This window comes from Triticum dicoccoides, chromosome 7B (genome assembly GCF_002162155.2).
Source record: "Triticum dicoccoides isolate Atlit2015 ecotype Zavitan chromosome 7B, WEW_v2.0, whole genome shotgun sequence".
Classification (NCBI taxonomy): Eukaryota; Viridiplantae; Streptophyta; class Magnoliopsida; order Poales; family Poaceae; genus Triticum; species Triticum dicoccoides.
Window position 1 is genome coordinate 86,722,093 of NC_041393.1, and position 18,101 is coordinate 86,740,193.

The following is an 18,101-nucleotide window of genomic DNA, read 5'->3' on the forward strand; positions in this document are numbered from 1 at the left end:
CAGTGTGCCTCCGGTGCCGCCCAAGGTATTTTCAGTGCATAATTATGTACACACGGTACATAAGCTGCAACCTGGCGGAGCGGTTGGCGGAGGCCGGACTGCTAATCAAGGTCTAGATCCATTGGTTTATCGCTATTATGCATGGACCGGACTCGTTTGGATTCGTCATTGGCTTTATTGGCCAGCGGATTGTTCGGCTTGATAAGGCCGCCATATACTTCGGCTGCAAGGGCCACGGTGTGCTCTTCAATATGGAAGGAGCATTCCATGTTACCATTGACTGTGATAACGCCACGAGGTCCAGACATTTTAAGATTTAAGTAAGCAAAGTGCGGGACTGCATCGAAGCGGGCGAAAGCAGTTCGTCCGAGCAGTGTGTGATAACCACTGCGGAAAGGGACAATGTCGAAGATCAACTCTTCGTTGCAGAAGTTGTTTGGGGAGCCGAATACTACCTCCAGTGTAATTGAGCCCGTACAACGGGCCTCTACTCCTAGTATCACACCTTTAAAGGTAGTGTTACTAGGCTTGATTCGTTATGGGTCGATCCCCATTTTGTGGACAGTATCTTGATAGATCAAGTTGAGACTGCTTCCTCCATCCATAAGGACTCTAGTGAGGTGGTATCCGTACACAAATAGATCAAGAACCAGGGTGGCCGAACCACCGTGATGGATATTGGTTGGGCGGTCCCTGCGATCGAAGGTGATCGGACAGGCTGACCATGGGTTAAACTTTGGAGTGACAGGCTCTATGACATAGACGTCCCGTAATGCATGTTTGCACTCCCTTTTAGGGATATGAGTGACATACGTCATGTCCACTGTCTTCACCTCGGGGGGAAACTACTTTTGACCCCCGGTGTTCGCCTGACGGGGCTCGTCATCATCTTTGCTTGGGGGCCCTTTTCCCTTGTGGTTGGTATTGATTTTACCGGCCTGTTTGAAGACCTAACCAGCTGTCTTCGCTTGCACAGAAGCAGGTCATGAGTGTCGTGAAGGCTGCCATGGTCTTCGACTTTTCCTACCCAAGGTGTCGGGCGAGCCATTCATCTCGAACGCTGTGTTTAAAGGCCGCTAAGGGTTCGGTGCCCGGACAGTCTACGATCTGGTTCTTTTTAGTTAAGAACCGATTCCAAAGCTTGCGAGCGGATTCGCCTAGTTGCTGAATTATGTGACTCAAGTCGTCAGCATCCGGTGGCCGGACATAAGTGCCCTGAAAGTTGGCCCGAAAAGCATCTTCCAAGTCTTCCCAGGTTACAATGGATTTTTCCGGGAGGCTGTCTAGCCAGTGCCGAGCTGGTCCTTTTAGCTTTAGAGGAAGATATTTGATGGCGTGGAGATCATCTCCTTGAGCCATATGAAGGTGGAGAAGAAAATCTTCAATCCAGACGGCCAGATCCGTCGTTCCATCGTACTATTCAATGTTTATGGGTTTAAACCCTTCCAGAAATTGGTGTTCCATGACCTCATGGGTGAAGCATAGGGGGGGTGCGGTGCCTCTATATCGTGCAATGTCACGGCGGAGATTGGCTGAAATCTGAGTTCGGTTTTGATCCCGAACACATTAACGGTCGTCCCGCCGGGCTTCATAGCCATTGTCTTGCACCGGGGCACGGCCCTTTGATCCGTACATTGATCTAGTCTGACCAGCTTTATTGGCTAGGTCACACTGCAAGTCGTACGTGTATCCCGCAGCTGTTGTCTCCCTGCCTCTTCGGCGGGGAGGAGTGGGCTGGTGTTCGGCTTGATATGCCATTTTGTTCCGTCCATGTGGTGGTCGGTATGGTTGATCTTCCTGATTGTATTTCGATGGTATTGGCTCAAGGGCTTCATCGTCAAATTGGGCAACAGCTTGCGCTAAGGGTAACTTTTGACAGGTCACTCTTGGCCGTATTCCTCGGCGGCCAAGACCTTAGTCCACCTTTCATTAAGCCTATCTTGTTCGGCTTTGAGCTGCTGCTGCTTCTTCTTCAGGCTCCGGCTGTAGCAATGAGCTATTTCTTGAAGCGTTCTTGGTCGAGGGGTTCCTCTGGTACAATGAAATTTTCATCACTGAGGCTAACCACCTCTTCAGATTCTCACATATAATTGTTGTCCTCCGCATCTTCGTTGTCAACGTGTCCGGGGCTATATTCACCCTCTTCCCTTTCATCCTGTTCGGACGTGGGCTCGACGGGGTATTCGGGATCTTCGGCATCGTCCGAAGTCTCATTATCTCCAGTGTCGGTATTGCTATCCTTTACTCGAGGAGATCGCGAGCGGCACCGCTGATGTCGGCGCTTTGGTGGTTTATCGACGGGTTTGTCCTCATCGGGGCTCGGGTTATCCTCGTCGTTCTTTTTATCCAGAGTGTCCACCATGTACAGATCGTAGGTTGAGGTGGCCGTCCAACGCCCCGTGACGGGTGGGACTTGGATTGATTCGGCATCGGCATCGTCGTCCATGTCGTCGATGTCTTCGGATGCATAGTCCAACATGTTGGTTTAGTCCTAGATAGTGGCTATTAAGTGGGTGGTGGGTGGGCCGTAAAATTACCCATTCTCAGTCCCCAGTCCAAGCTGGGTACAGTTTGGAGGTAAAGCCTTCATGATGGCGGCATCAAACCCAATGCTTCATCCAAGAGCGGAAGTGGGTCCAGAAACTGCAGATCTGCTGGTGTGAGTGCGGCATGGGGATGCCTGATCGGACCCGATGAGTGCATACCTCGGCAGTTCGGGACGGCTCCCCAACGCTAAGTCAGAGATTGCATCTGGGTCTTAGGTTGGAAGTTCCAAAAGGGGAAGAAGTCCTGGGGGCTTATGCTCCCATCTTCGGACGTTAAGACATGCCCCGGATCTAAGGCAAAGGCGGGTGTGGATGTCGACCCCTGGACGGGATCTGCTAGGGGATCCGAAGAGTCTTCTCGGTGGGGACACAGAGTGGCGGCCGAGGTCGCGAACTCGTCGAAGACTAGGTCTCCTCGGATGTCAGCAACGTAGTTCAGGTTTCCAAACCTGATCTGGTGGCCGGGGCCGTAACTATCGACCTGCTCGAGGCAGCCGATCGAGTTGGCACGAAGCACAAAGCCACGGAACACAAAAACTTGCCCAGGGAGAAAAATTCCTTGGACGCAACATCATTGTTGATGAAGAGGTCAGCCATCAATCCTTCTGTCGAGAATACAACGGAGCTCTCAATGAAAGCACCAATGTCAGTGTCAAAACCGGCAGATCTCGGGTAGGGGGGCCCAAGCTGCACGTCTGAGGATCAATGGTAACTACGAAGAAAGGACACAGTGTTTACCCAGGTTTGGGCCCTCTTAATGGAGGTAAAACCCTACTCCTGCTTGATCATATTCGAGGGTATAAAGGTTACAAGAGTTGATCTACCTCGAGATTGATTCGGCTAACCCTAGATTAGCTAGCCTAGCAATGTTGTGATCCTGCCTCCGATCTACGCTCTGGTTTACATAGACACCAGAGGGGCCTAGGGTTGTACAAAGTCGGTTTAATAGAAAGGAATAATACACCCGGACACCTACACTTGCCATCCACGTATAGGGGAGTCCATACCGAACACAAGAGATAATCTTCGGTCTTGTATCTTGATGGCCCATCAGTCCGGCCCATATCCAATAGACCGGACGCCCAAGGACCCCCTAGTCCAGGACTCCCACACCTATATCGCCATTCTTTCTGTCTCATGCTTGCATTAGATTTTGCTACTGTTGTTCGATAGCTCCTATTCTGGTGCATAGCCTACATTTGTAACACGGTGTTGTTACTTTACCTGTTATCCTAGATGATTAGTATAGGTTGGTTAGTAATCCATCAGTGACCCCTCACGCTTGTCCTTATTGCATCGCTTTATTACCGGTGACTCGATCAACGTGATTGACGTGCAGAGACTGACACATCACCGGCAACAACCTAATACATCCATTTTGCATCATGTTTTGCTACTGTTATTTATAGTGTTTTTAATCATTATAACACTTTGTGGCGCAATTCAAATGCCTTTTCTCTCTTAATATGCAAGATTTACATGAAGAGGGTGATTTCCGGCAACTAGAATTCTCGACCTGAAAAAGCTACGTCAAAGATACCTATTCTGCACATCTCCAAATGAGCTGAAATTTCACGGAGATTTATTTTGGAATAAATAAACATTATTGGAGAAAAGAAAAGTACCATAGGTGGCCACCCAGGTCGCGCCCTGGTGGCTTGTGGGGCCCCTGGCCAGCCTCCGGTGCCCATCTTACGGTATATAAAGCCCATTTCCCCTAGAAAAAAAAATAAGGAGAGGACTTTCGGGATGGAGCGCCTCCGTTTCGAGGCGGAATTTGGGCATGAGCACTTTTGCTCTCCAGTGGAGCAATTCCGCTGGGGATACTTCCCTCCGGGAGGGGGAAATCGAAGCCATCTTCATCACCAACAACCCTCTCATCATGGGAGGATCAATCTTCATCAACATCTTCACCAACACTATCTCATCTCAAACCCTAGTTCATCTCTTGTGTTCAACCCTTGTATCAGAACCTCAGATTGATACCTGTGGGTGAGTAGTAGTGTTGATTACATCATGTAGTTGATGCTAGTTGGTTTATTTGGTGGAAGATTATATGTTCAGATCCATTATGCTATTTAGTACCCATTTGATCTTGACAATTAATATGATTTTGTGAGTAGTTGCTTTTGTTCTTGAGGACATGGGAGTATTCTTGTCATAAGTAATCATGTGAATTTGGTATGCATTTGATATTTTGATGATGTGTATGTTGTGATTCCCTTAGTGGTGTTATGTGCACGTCGACTACATGACACTTCACCATATTTGGGCCTAATGGAATGCATTGTGGAGTAGTAATTAGATGATTTGTTGCTAGAGTGATAGAAGCTTAAACCCTAGTTTATGCGCTATTCCGTAAGGGGCTGATTTGGATCCATATGTTTAATGCTATGGTTAGATTTATCTTAATTCGTCTTTCGTAGTTGTGGATGCTTGCAAGAGGGGTTGATCGTAAGTGGGTGGTTTGTTCAAGTAAGAACAACACCCAAGCTCTAGTCCACCCACATATCAAATTATCAAAGTACAAACAAACATGATGAATGTGACTAGATGAAATTCCCGTGTGTCCTCAAGAATGCCTTACCTATTATAAGAGACCGTTCTGGCCTGTCCTTTGCAACAAAAAATATCGTTCTTCCTTTCTTCACCTATTGCTACTATTGTCACTTGTTGCTTGTTACAAATTACCTTGCTATCAAACTATTTGTTACGGACAATTTTAGTGCTTGCACACATTACCTTGCTGAAAACCACTTGTTATTTCCTTCTGATCCTCGTTGGGTTTGACACTCTTACTTATTTAAAGGACTACGATTGATCCCCTATACTTCTGGGTCATCAAGGCTCTTTTCTAGTGCCGTTGCCGGGGAGTGAAGCGCCTTTGGTAAGTGGAATTTGGTATGGAAAAATTTATATTATGTGCTGGAATTTACTGTTACTTATTACTATGGAAAACAATTCATTGAGGGGTTTGCTCGGGGTATCTTCATCTCGATCGGAAGCACAAAGAGTTGATCCTCAACCTACTACACCTACTTAAAATATCTATTATGAGAATCCTTTGGGTATGATAGAGAAACTACTAGTTAATCCTTATGCAGGAGACGGAACACTACATCCTGATATGCACCTAATCTATCTATATATATATATACTATTATTAAACAAGCAAACATATTCATCGTTAAGTGCACCCCATCTAATGCACATGAAACAAATCAACACAATTAGAGCCACAGAACAGGCCCACTCATATCAATCTAGCAGCCAGGATTAATGTGTGTTTACCAATTTTAGGTGCCGGACTAAAACTCTGCCAACATCTCTAGCGATTCCAAAAAAAGGAAACAAATTCCTACAATCACGTAACAGCCAATCTTCTCCCAAACTGCCCCAGAGAACAACCTCACGGGCCCCCTTCGCGTTGGCCCTCCTAGCCTCCCGCATGCCGCCGCCACTGCTCCATCTTTCACGTGGCGCCACGCTCCCTCCCCGTAGCCTTGCCGCTCGCTCCACCAGATGCTTGATGCCCATGTGGTGCTGCTACCGCACGCAGCAGCAAGGGTTCTACGGCAGAGACGTGGAAGAACGATGACGGGGGTGGGGCCATTGACGCCGACGAGCGTAGCTCCGAGAAGGTTCTTGAGATGAGGGTACTTCTCTCCCTCTCACTCTCTATGTTCCTTCTTCCCTCTCTACTCTCCTATCCCTCCGAAGTTGCACCAAGGCGTTGCGGAGGTGCCGACATAAGGGCGTTGGCGGCGGTAGGACCAACTACACCCTCTGCACCCAATCTTCCTTTCTAACCTCTCTGCTCAGTAGGTTTGAGCAGAGGATCTAGATCGAGGCCACATGAGCTAGCCGGTAGCACCCTCTTGTATGCTCAATTACCTATCAATAAGGATATACGTATATACCATTTGATGAAATATGTAAACAGACCTTCTGTGTATGCTCAATTACCTCTTGTATTGAATTTTCTGAAATTTCGGATCAATCAACACATGATCAGTGACATTGAGAGTTCGTTCGCTCCTGGCATCTTAATGAACCCTGACCAATTCAATGTCTTCTTTTTACTGGTCATTCCTTGTTTTATGCAAAATTGGAAGTAATCATAGATTGGTTCTGAGCATAATGCACACAAAATTTTCCTATGTATTCCTTCGCCATCTTACTAATCTGGCTACATCTATTTGTCATTTTATATTGACGAGTGTAAGCCTGCTTAGTGAAGATTACATTTAGAGGACAAACTGTTCCGACAAGTCTTTTTAACATCACCCTTATATCACATGCTTCATTGTAGAAGATCCTTTTTTTCACATTTAGTTTGTTACTGGCCACTAGAAACATGGGATCGGTCAAGGAAGAAAAGGTGGAGATGAGGAGGATGCTGATGAAGTTGATCCTGAAGAGTATGAAGAAGAAGATGCGGCAGGTATCTATCTAATGGTTTGTTTCTTATATAGGGTGAGGAATGTTTCTATGAAAAAGCTGGAATGATGCAATGAAGTGGCCAAGGAAGTGGGGGAAGAGGCTGTGGCTGGGGCCATTACCATGGCCAGAAACGGGATGGTGGGCATCCCATCAGAACTCTTCAATCGAATCACAGTGCTGAGCATCCGGTGGTGTCAAAGCCGCCGCCTGGTCCACATATGCCGGATGGTAGAAAAGGATTTGCCCGAACAACGCTTATATGACCCATTTTTATGTGATCCCATGAAGAGGAAGGATAGTAATACCCTGATACACGCATCATTTATACTGTAGGTCGATAGACATGGGAACATGTCTTTTAGCAGCTCATATATGTTCAGGTTCATGGTATCTTTAGTGCTTAACAACTTAACAAGAGAATATGCAGGTTATCAAGGGCAAATGACTAGATTTGATTTCAGGGTTAACATTTACAGTTGAGCTGGACGCCTTTAGGTTACAACCAGAAACACTTGTATTTATGATCATGCACATATTTAATGCAAAGTAAAGTTTTTTACCATCCACATGTTCATATTATAGATTACAAAAAGAATGATTACCTCAAAGAGCTCCAGGAACTCAGTTCTAGAATTTCTAAGAGCACATATTTATTGCTTGGAAGTGATATATTTCATTGTTTGAATATTTAACTAGAGATACTTTGGCTAATAATATTTCATTGTTTGAATCACAGGCCAAAGGTTGTGCATAGTGGGTACGATTTCATAGCCATCAAACATGTCCTTACCAAATATTGGCATGATTTATCCCCCTGTTGGCTGGATCTGAAGTATTACCTACCAAATCAATGATTCTTTTGGTTTTTGGATTGCAGATGGACTAAGTTCCTGCTTAAAAATGGTGATTGCTTTTAGACCTGGAATTTGTGCTTGGTCAGACTTGGTGTCTTTGTAACAACACTAAGTTCCCTGGTTCCTTCTTACAAATGTTTGCAATTGTTTAATAAAAAACTGCATCAGAAGTTGGAATGGGCATTGTTGGTTCAGTGGGTGTGCTAGCATTTGGTGCAACTGGCTCGACAGTCAACCCGCTGCTGCTGCAGTAGGGCTGCTGTTGCTAGCGGGTTAACTGCTGAAAACGGGTGTTGCAAAGGATGGAGTAACTACTACTGATCATTTAGTACAAGATTTCTACAAAGTTCTGCTTCAGCAATAACCTTTCAGATCGACTACAGTATGAAAATTCCTCTTTCTTGAATGGTTATGCCTTACATGAAAAAAAGTATTCTCTTTTCTGTTTGTTTTTATGTTGATCAAGCATTCAATCCATGCACCGACAACAGCGTAATTGACTTACTGTTTTATTGTTTGGCTAAACCAAAGTTCAGCTACACTTGATTTAGAACTCAGTTGGAGTCTAAATGGCGCACGTTGGAGTCTAAATCGATTGAGTTCCACAGATGAACCCAGCAGTATACGCATCATGAAAGGTATGGAAACAAGCCTTTTTGTTTCGCATCCTATCACTTAAAATTGATATGAAAATTAAGAACAACATGTCAGATTTCATCAGCTGAATTTTATGTTCATATGATTGTCTGAATGCAAATAACTTGGCAACCTAGTTACTAATCAGTAGTCAATGGGAATTAATTTTCAGGCTGAAGGCCACAATTTTGTACTTTGTTCTGTACTCTATTTGGCTTTCATAATCCGATTTTGGCCTTAAGTGTTTGACCAATATTGTATAGTTAATAGAAGCTCAATACCTAATTTAATGTGGTTTCAGGGTCAAATGTCTTTCTGGCCTAAAATTAAAAATATTTCTTTTCAGCTATGTTTTATAAACTGATGGAGCGTAGATATATGTGTACGTACTGTTTGAGTCACAACCGGTAGAAGAGAAATGGCCAATCTAGGCTAAGAGTTGTACTGGATCTTCAGTGTGGAGCAATACTGTCATTTCTTCTTCTTCTTACTTGCGAGCATTCTTCCTTAAGAACATTCCGGTTTCTAAAACACCCATAGTGAAGATTCTGGACAAATCGAACTACAAATTCTGGGAACGAGTTAAATATTCGACCAATATAACATCCAAGCTGAACTAGCTACCTATCCTGCACATGGAACACATCGTCGAGTCAAGCGAGTAAAGAAACTATTTCATGACATGTTAGTTCACCAATCTATTGTATTGAGTTGTAGGTTAACATAAGAATTCCATTCGTGTAATCCTGGCCGGTTTATGGCTTTGTTAATTCAAAGTCGGGTTAGGTCCGAGCCTACTTCAAGCTCGGGCTGAGCATTTTCTCTAAAAAAAGGTATGCATAAGAAGAAGCAATTAGACAAAGAAAGTCCCCAGGCATTCATTGAATCTTTGCTTCATAGGTTGTTTCTCTTGTAACTAAAAAATGTGCAGATATGATGCTATTATTTCGTTCCTAAGTGGATGGGAATATTTCAACCAAGCGCATATAACTTATCTTGACGACAAGGTAAATCCATTTCCATGGGTCAATGCAGTAGTTATCTTCAAGCAGGCTCATATAAGTACATCTGCTTTATTGTATAGCTTTTCATGTTTGAAATTAGATATTTGCTGCCCGAAATTAACTTGTAAAGGTTCAAATTAGAAATACAAATTAATTCAAAGTGTCAAACCTTAGTTTCTTTGAATTGGTATTATTGAATTGTATCAAACAAACGATACATATCATAGCTTGCGATAAGTGAACATAGAAGATTTCAGACATGATGGTGAATAAAAGTTTACACTATTGGTGCCTCTGATTTCTTAAAGGAACAATTGTATTGGTGCCCCTAGTTGGGTCACGCTCGACTGATTTGCCCCTAGTTTTTCAACAATTGCGGTTTTGCCCAGCTCACTTCACTTGCCTTGTGTTTTGCCCTTCCGGGGCGGTTCCGACCAATGAGCAGTCGCCACGTGGCGAACCGTGATTGGTCGGAACCGTCCCGGAAGGGCAAAAACACAAGGCGAGTGAAGTGAGCTGGGCAACACCACAATTGTTAGAAAACTAGGGGCAAATCAGTCGAGCGTGACCCAACTAGGGGCACGAATGCAAAAATCCCTTTCTTAAATGATTGTCTGCCAAAAAAATTGTTCCATGTTAAGGCAGTGATTGATGAGAGAATGTGATTTAATCCTCCAGTTTTGCGTTTTTGTTATAATGATACATGAGAGATGAATGGTGATCTCGGCATACTTGAGTTAGTCCTTCAAAAAAATTCTTACCCTCTCTGCTTGTACCAATGATCATTCTGTGGAGGAAAAAATTGCCGACTCGGCAGAGGACTGAACGATTTCCAATGTGGGCTTAATTGAGTATCTGCATGAAGTGTCAAAATGGAAAATACTTGGAGAGACAATTTATAATTATCATAAAGCCACCACCTATGTATAATGACGAGCGAACAATTTTATTTAGAAGAAGTTATGGAAATAAATTTTGCTTAATACAAACTGATCAACATGTGGGTTTGTATATTTTTCTTCAAATATAATCAAACATCGTGCGTTGCACATGCACGCTAACTAGTGTGGATGAAGTTTGTGGATTATTTAAACTTGCAGGTTTACCCAGAGATGAAGTTAAGAAGAAGGTCTTTCCTTCATGTTTGGGGGGGGGGGAGGCATTGACATGGTATAGGATATGTGATGATATTGGAGCTTGGGATTGGAATCAATTTAAATTTGAATTTTATCAAAAGTTTTATCCTATGCATGTGGTTCATCGTAATCGAAATTATATATATACATAAACACTATTCTGATCACGGGATGAGAATATTACTCTGATCACAACCTGACATGCCCCGGCAGTAGTACGTAGAACTTTCTTGATTGCTAGGTTGAACTTCTGCAAATATTGCCCAAATGGGGCTTGTGATATACCGTTGGAAAGCTAAGGACCCGAGTATCATGGCCCAACTTAAATTTTTGGCAAAATATAAGTGGTTTAAGAGCAGTTTTGAAAACCATTTTTTCTTCACACAAAAAACGTGAATCATATTTTTGATCGCATTTCCAAAATGTTTAATGGAATGAGGCAAATAATACGTCATTGGAAAGCTTCTGCAAAATTGCTCCTTCCACATGTTGAAAGTTTTCTCTAATTCCCCATGGATAAAGAGTAATTTGGAAAATCATAAAATTTCGCAAACCAAACAGCCGAGTTCGTGTTTTATAGAGGAAAATGATATGGCGTTGGAAAGCTTATGAAAATATGCTACTTTTTCATGTTAAAAGTTTTTTCAAATTTGGAACAGTCAAAAAGTAATATAGAAAACAATACAAGTACCACCGAGTTCGTATTTTCAAGCTAATTTTTTAGCTGTACGTCCGAATGTAGCAAATGATATGGCGTTGGAAATCTTAAGGAAATGCGAAACTTTTTTCATATATTGTTTCTCCTGATTCCTTAAGGTTTTAAGTCAATTTTGAAAATGGCTAAAAACGTATGTTTGCCGTAATTTCTACAAAGTTTATCGGATTTGGGCAAATAATATACCGTTAAAAAGCTACAGAAAATGCGAAACTTTTACTGATGATGGTTTTCTCTAATTCCTAACCATTTTCAAGTAACTTTGAAAGTGGCGAGATCATTCGTTCTGCCTCTATCGCGAAACAGATTCTTCGAAAATGCACCGCATGAAGAACTTGAACTTCTTGGCATGTCTACTTGAACTTCACTCTGTTTTTCACGTGTTTTTTTTGCTGATAGCTCTTCATCCACTCACCGAAATTGAGCAAGTGATATACCGATGGAAAGCTGCTGTAAACATGCAACTTTGTCGTGTTGATAATTTTTTCATACTCGCAACGATCTTAAAAGTTTTTCATTTCAAATTCATTCAGTGTGGTAGTTGAACTTCCTGTTGTTTTCACGTTGAACTTCTACCACGTATATTTGTTCATAATATCTCACCCGTTCATTGGATTTGCACAACATTTTTTTGTGCATTTTTGCACATGTAAATAAATGGTGAACCTCCTTCACAACAATTTTTGAACTTTCCCGAGTCGACCACATGAATTTCTAGCAAAAGACTTTTTAGAATTTGCATTTTTACTTTCTTATATGAAACACACTTCATGTAGTAGTTGAACCACTATTTTTTCACTTTGAACTTCTGCTTTTCTACCCATAACTCCTAAAAACTCAATAAAAATATAAGTATTTTATAAGTATCGAACTGCTCTATTTTTGTAATTTGGACTTATTGTTTTATTTTCTTTTAGTAATGGAAAAATCCTACTTTTCAAATAAATATTTGAACCTTTCCCTTATTTAAATATGAACTTCTAGAGTTATTTTATTAGAAACCGTGAAAATCATTTATTATGAATTTTGTACTGCTCTATTTTTTATAATTGAAGTTCTTGTTTTCATTCCTTAATAATGAGGTAAATCCGAATTTTGTATAACCATCGAACTCTTCGTTTTTTAGATTTGACTTCTAGGGTGTTTTAACAGATAAAATCCTTTTTTACATAATTTTGTGTTGAGATGCTATGTTTCTTTGTATTTGACCTTCTTGGGGTTTGTAATAAACATATGGACTTCTTTGTCTTTTAAATTTAAAAATCTAAGTTTTTCTAGGAACAGGGAAATCCATGTTTTTTTATAATTTTTAAAATCACATATATTTTAAATTTGAACTTCTAGGTTATTATAGAAATGAGGAAAATCCATTTTCCAAAGACGGGAAAATCCATGAGCTTTCTTTGTACAAACATATGTGTCTCTTTTTTGTTTTCTCATTTTGTTCAAACTCTCAATTTTATTAAATATGAACTTTGAGAGTTAACGTTATTTTAGACGAGCCTTGTTTTGTTCTTCGTATAGAAATATCATGGTGCTTTGTTTTTAAATTTGAACTACTTGGTTATATTTCTAGAAACAAAGAACAATCCAAATTTTTTATTACAATTGAACTCCTTTGTTAGTTTAATTACAACTTCTCGCTTTAACAGCGAAAATGAAATGCTCGGTTATTCTAACCTTTTATAAACTTCGAACTTAGTTATTTTAATTTGAACTTCTTAGTTTTATTCTTTAGGAATAAAATATAGTTTTTATATAAGCATCAAACATTTAAGAAATTGAACTTCATACTTTTATTTTTCTTAGAAACAGAAAAAAAAATCGTTTTCGTATACATCAAACTACTTCATTTTTTTAATATGAATTTCTCGATTTTATTTCTTTGGTAACAAGGAAAAATCTAAGTTTCCGATAAATATCGACCTGCTCTATTTTTGTAATTTGGACTTCTTGGTTTATTTCTTTTAGTAACAGAAAAATCCTAGTTTTGCTATAAATATTAAACCGATATGTTATTTAAATTTGAACTTCTTTTGTTTTTTTATTTACAAACATTGAAAATCCTGTTTTATGAATTATGAACTACTTTTTTTTAAGTGGAACTTCTAGTTTTCATTCTTTTAATAACCAGGAAAAGCTAAACTTTGTATAAACATGGAACTGCTCCCTTTTTTGAATTTGGAATTCTTAATTTTATTTCTTTTACCAACGAGAAAAATCCTAATTCTTTTAGTAAACATCGATCTACTTCGTTTATAAAATTTTAAGTTGTAGATTTTCTAACAAAGAAAATCCCTTTTTAATATACTTTTAGATGATTTGTTTATTTTTTTGTTTGTTTTAATTTGACCATCTTGGATTTGTAATAAACATTGAAATTTTTCATCTTTTAAATTTAAACTCTAGGTATTTATAGAAATAGGGAAATTCATTTTTTATATAATTTTTTAAATGATCAATTTTTTTAGTTTGAACTTTTTGGTTATCCTTTTTCTGTAACGAGAAACTTAATGGGATTTTTTTATATACCCATAGCATTTTCTCTTGAACTCTTGAATTTATTAAATTTGAACTTCGAGATTTAACATTTTCAGGTGACACTTTTTTGGTTTCTTCATGAACTATAAAAATTGCACTACTATATTATTTGAATTTGAACTTCTTAGTTTATTTTTTTAATAACATGGAATTTCAAGTTTTGTAATCTCTCGGGTTGTACACGACAACTCGTCGGCAGATGGCCCGCATAGGCCACACATAGTGATGAAGGACCACATTGGCATCCCATGAAGGTTAGGTAGGCACCCCATAAAGGTCGGGTATTGGGATGGTGCAGCTCAACGTCGGTGGCTCATGGTTGGCCACATTCGTGGAGGAGTAGGGGTTCCGACAGATGTAGTTGATGACAACTACACCACCGGCATTTTTCATCTCCAAACTTCCAACGTTTTCATTTACTTGAACCTCTAAAATTATACTTATTCAACTTCATGTGGTTTTGCAAAGAACTCGCCATCATTTTTTTTGTTGATTTCATTTTGATTTCCAAGGCTTTTTAAACGTACAAACTTTAGTGTGTTTTCAATGCATTTCGGATTAGAACAAGCACCTATGCAACATACGCACTTGCACAACCAATTTGACTGTAAGTGCTATTTTTTGTCATTAAATACATATAACAAGGTGCCAAAATGCAGAAAAATAAAAAATCCAAACTGCTTCCGTGTACAGTACCAAGCTGAACCTCAAGTACGGCCAAACCTCAAGCCCAATAGTCAGATCATCTCCAACAGTGCACCAAACTAGCACCGCGCCGCAAAAGTGGGCGTTTTAGCGCGCGCGCAACCGGTGTTGTTGCTCCAGCGGGCGCGCAAAAACAGCGCGCGTGACATATGTAGTTCAGCGCGCTGGCCGAAATGCAATCGTGCACCGCTTATTTGCTGCGCCCGCTCCCGCGCACTGGATTCTCGCGCGCTCTCTCTCCCACTTCCACCCCCATCCAGCCGTGCCCCCGCCGCCGCCCGCGCCCCCCGGCGACAGTTCAGGCGCTTCCCCGGCCTATCCTCGCGCCGCTGCGCTTCCGGCCCCCCTCCTAGTCTCGCCAGCCCTCGCACGCATCCTTCGTCCGAGGAACAGCGCCCGAGCGCTCACTGCCGCGCCGCGCCTGCAAGGTGTTCGACAAAATGCCAACAAGGTATGTATTGCTCAAACTTCATGAATTTGGTGCATGTTTTAATTGTAGTTTCTATAGTATAGTATTGAAAATTGTAGATGAGTTCGTCGTATGATTCTTCCAAAGAAGAATTTGATATGGAAGAGGAGGAGGATCTTGCAATGATCCTAGCTATGCATATCAATAAAAACCCGAAGCACGGTGGTTCGTTATGGGTCGGCAGAAAATTTGGAGAGATAGGATTGATGCCCATAACAGATTGATGAGGCACTATTTTGTGGAGAATCCCACATACCCGGAGTCGTATTTTTGTCACCGGTTCAGGATGAGCACCGACTTTTTCAAGCGCATTGCAGAGAAACTAGCAAGCCATGACTGGTTTTTTCAGCAAAGGAAGAATGCCACAGGAGAGCTCGGGCATAGCACCTTTCAGAAGGTGACAGCCGCTTTGCGTATGTTGGCATACGGTATCCCGGCTGATCTAGTTGATGATCACTTGGCTATGGGTGAGAGCCAAGCCATCATGTGTGTCAAGCGCTTTGCAGTGGGAATTGTGCAAGTGTTTGGCGAGGAGTATTTGAGATCTCCCAATGCTAAAGATTTCGCAAGGCTATTGGCGATGAACAAAGCTCGTGGCTTTCCTGGCATGCTTGGCTCAATAGATTGCATGCATTGGAGTTGGAAGAATTGTCCAAAGGCATGGCATGGGCAATTCCACGGCCAAAAAAAGGGTTCCACTATAATCCTTGAAGCGGTGGCCAATCAGGAGACTTGGATTTGGCATGCATTCTTTGGAATGCATGGATCTTTGAATGACATCAATGTTGTCAACCGGTCACCACTGATGAATAAGATTGCAAATGGTGAGTTGCCACCAGTGCAGTTTGTGGCAAATGGTCGTACATACAACTATGGCTATTATCTAGCAGATGGCATCTATCCAAAGTGGCAAACTTTCGTCAAGCCATTGAAAAAGCCAGAAGGTAAAAAAAATCTTGATTTCCACAATGCTCAAGCGGCGGCTAGAAAAGATGTGGAGAGAGCATTTGTGATTTTGCAAGCTCAATTTGCTATTGTGAGAGGACCGGCTAGATTTTGGGATCAAAAAATGCTTTGGTACATCATGCACGCTTGTGCGATCATGCACAACATGATCATCGAGAATGAGAGTGGCCAAGATTTAGACTGCTAACAGTATGAGCTCTTGGGACATCCCGTGCGAGTGCGACGGAGGGCTGAAAGGGTAGCCCGTTTTGTTGCCTCCTATCATGCCATTCGGCGTCCCGCAACGCACAATGATCTTCAGAATGATATGATTGAAGAGTGGTGGGCATGGCATGGACGACAAAGAGCATGATTTATGCGTTCGACATTGTATTGTTCATGAACTATTTGTTGTGTTTATTGCAGTATTTGTTGTACTGAACGATAAATTATTTGTTTGGGTTGTAATGATAACGAAATTGAACTATTTATTGTTGATTTATTTTGTTTAGTTTGATCATTTTTGCTTCTATTTGAAATGCATATATGGTTTGTGCATGCCGCGCGCATTGTATTTTAGCGCAGCTGTTGGAGCCAGCGCTGGCGGCCGTGCTAAACCAGCCAAAGCGCGCGCGGCAAACTAGTTTTTGTGCGTGGCGCGGAGGGCGGTTGTTGGAGATGCTCTCAGGAACCTAAAGCATTATACCATTGCTGAAGCTATACAGTCGACTAGTTAGTATATTTTGAATGGCACCTGATGGAGCACCTGGCCGTCAACAGCATCATGGGTTGTGCGTACCACAACACACAACTGCGTAGCAGCCGCTTGCGACCTCGAGCATGGCCATAGGCGGCGGCGGCGGCTTGAGCATGGCTAGAGCCAAGTCTTGCCTGTAGAGGAGCCCGCCATGGCCGTGGGACACCATGGATCTAGCTCGTCTGCAGAATAGCTCGACGGTAGCCTACATGGAATACATTCTTCAGACAACAGACAACACTGTTTCACAGTAATTACACAAAACTTGAAAGGGGAAGAGAGATATGCGCCTGAATTTTTCTGCAGTTTATTTTTTTGGTCAACTTCTGTCATGAACAAGCATTCTAAACAAGAGTGAGCGACAAGCATAGGAAGTGCATAAGTGTAAGATCCATAAGCTTCAAGCTTCGAGTCTCCATTTGATGTAAAGTCCATTTGAAAAGGGAAGTGAAAAGCCCAACAACAATACTAGAATGATGCCTACCATTGGAGTTAGTCTGTCGATTCTTTGCGTGGGGCCTAGTTCTGTTCTCACCTTGTTGTACGAGATAGTAGCACAAGGAGTTGCAGCTAAGCGCATGCTATTTCTACAAATTTCAATCAATGAATAGAATTGGCGTGCTGACAATCAACACATTGGACTGCAGCCATACTAATCACTGAAGAAAATGTTGGTTTTGTAAAATCTACAAGGAACACTCACCTTTTTGTGAAGAAGAAACGTGACATAAAGAGCACGACGCCTGCGGGGCTTCACCAACAAACATCATACTGGCGTGATGGTGGTTGAAGAAGAAGTTCGAGCAGAGGAGGGCAAGCCCTCCATGGTGAGTTGGAGGTGTGCAAACGAGGGAGAGCGTGCTGGCCAGGTGTGAGATCACGGGTGGATGGCGGGGACAGTGGCTAGCGGGGTGGATGGTGGCGGTGTCAGCGGCAGCGGTGGCGTCGGTGGTTGGCGAGGTTGATGGCGGTGGGGTTGGATTGGGTGGATCCAGCAGGGACGCGCCTTGGCGTGGCCGGCAGTGGGGATGCGGGAGGAGGCCGCCGGTGGGGTTGCGGGAGGAGGCTCGCGGCGGTGGCAGGTCTGCGGTGGGGTCTGCGGGAGGATGACGACGGTGGCGGCGGGGACTACAGGAGCATGCCAGCGGCTGCGGTAAGACCTTATTCTGCTAATACCCTCTTATTCTGCTAACATCATGGAGCTGGCCCGTATACAAACTAACCCCGCGGAACAAACGAACCGAACTGCACCGGACAAAAAAAAAACCACACCCCACCTTATCCTCCCACTCTCCCCACGACCCCAGCCAGCCACCTCCCTCCCCGCGCCATCCCACCTCCCTCCCCACC